We start from the raw sequence: 364 nt of genomic DNA, 5'->3' as shown, positions 1-364 counted from the left end.
ATACGTCCGATGTCATACTGGAAATTCCACTACGATAACGAAAAAAAAGGACGCCTCCATATCTCCAATGAATAAAACGGATATCATAAGCCCAGTGTGATTAGATTCTTGTATTTGATCAAATGAATCGAGAGGCATTGCAACTACACTGCATTGTTCACTTTGGAGTTTATTGCACGACGAAGGAGAGTCGAGATCTTGCACGACAACCCGGATCTGAGCCGTGACGTCATCGTTATATCTAACCTGTCCGAGCTTCTGCTGAAACTACGTCACCGATGATGTAGTGGTGACGTCAGGAGCGAGTTTTGCTGGGGGGCTGAATTTGCTTTTATCTTTGAGACTCCTGCGGGTTTCCGGACAC

Source organism: Penaeus monodon, chromosome 27 (assembly GCF_015228065.2).
Source record: "Penaeus monodon isolate SGIC_2016 chromosome 27, NSTDA_Pmon_1, whole genome shotgun sequence".
Taxonomy (NCBI): Eukaryota; Metazoa; Arthropoda; class Malacostraca; order Decapoda; family Penaeidae; genus Penaeus; species Penaeus monodon.
Note: the sequence above shows the minus strand (reverse complement) of the source record.